Genomic DNA, 830 nt, shown 5'->3' with positions numbered 1-830 from the left:
GCGGAGAGGGGCCTAGATTTGGAACAGGAGATCTGGGTTTCACCTAGTTCTGCTCTGCCTCCATGAAAGGCCAGAGGGAAGCCCTTTCCCCACATTGAGATCTATGAATTTATGTGATGAGCCAGATACTGGGGACACAGAGATATGTAAGACGCAGTCCTTACCTTTAGGAGCTCCAGTCAGGGAAGACACAGCTTTCCCAGGTAGAGCAAAGAGCTCTTCAACTCAGGGTGGAGCCAAGTGGGAAACAGGAGCTTGGGGCTTGGGAGGCTCAGAGGGAGGAGAGAGTGCTCAGGGCACTGTGTGTGCATATTTCAGTAATGAAGATAAACCCTCATATTGCACTGGTAACACTCATGGTGCCACCACACCTCAAATCCCCTCTTAGCTGTAACTGCCCATCCCCAGTTCCCTACCTGAGGAAGCAGTACCACCATGGGGTTTGGCTAGGAGTGACCACTGATAGGCTCAGGCTGAGCATCTGACCTAAATCCAGCCCAAACATAGGCCAGCTGGTGACTGGCAAAGTGCTTCGTGACAAAGGCTCCACCCGATAGGGGTGAGGTTGGGAACTAACTGAATCCATCAGAATGGTTCTGCTGGAACTTGAACTAAGAAAAGGCAGGAGATGAACCCATCAGGAGTAGGAGGCAAGTGGAGCTGCCACAAAGAGAGAACCAGACACACCATGGGAGGAACACCAGACAGCCTGTGAGGAGGGACTTGCCCCAGAGGAGCCCAGCCCCAGCTCCTGACTTTGGCTCTTTTTATAAACTGGCTTTCTTTTCTTTTCTTTTCTTTTCTTTTCTCTTCTTTATTCTTCTTTTCTT

This window comes from Enhydra lutris, unplaced genomic scaffold, assembly GCF_002288905.1.
Source record: "Enhydra lutris kenyoni isolate GAN:26980312 unplaced genomic scaffold, ASM228890v2 scaffoldscaffold31, whole genome shotgun sequence".
Classification (NCBI taxonomy): Eukaryota; Metazoa; Chordata; class Mammalia; order Carnivora; family Mustelidae; genus Enhydra; species Enhydra lutris.
This window is presented reverse-complemented; position numbering follows the sequence as displayed.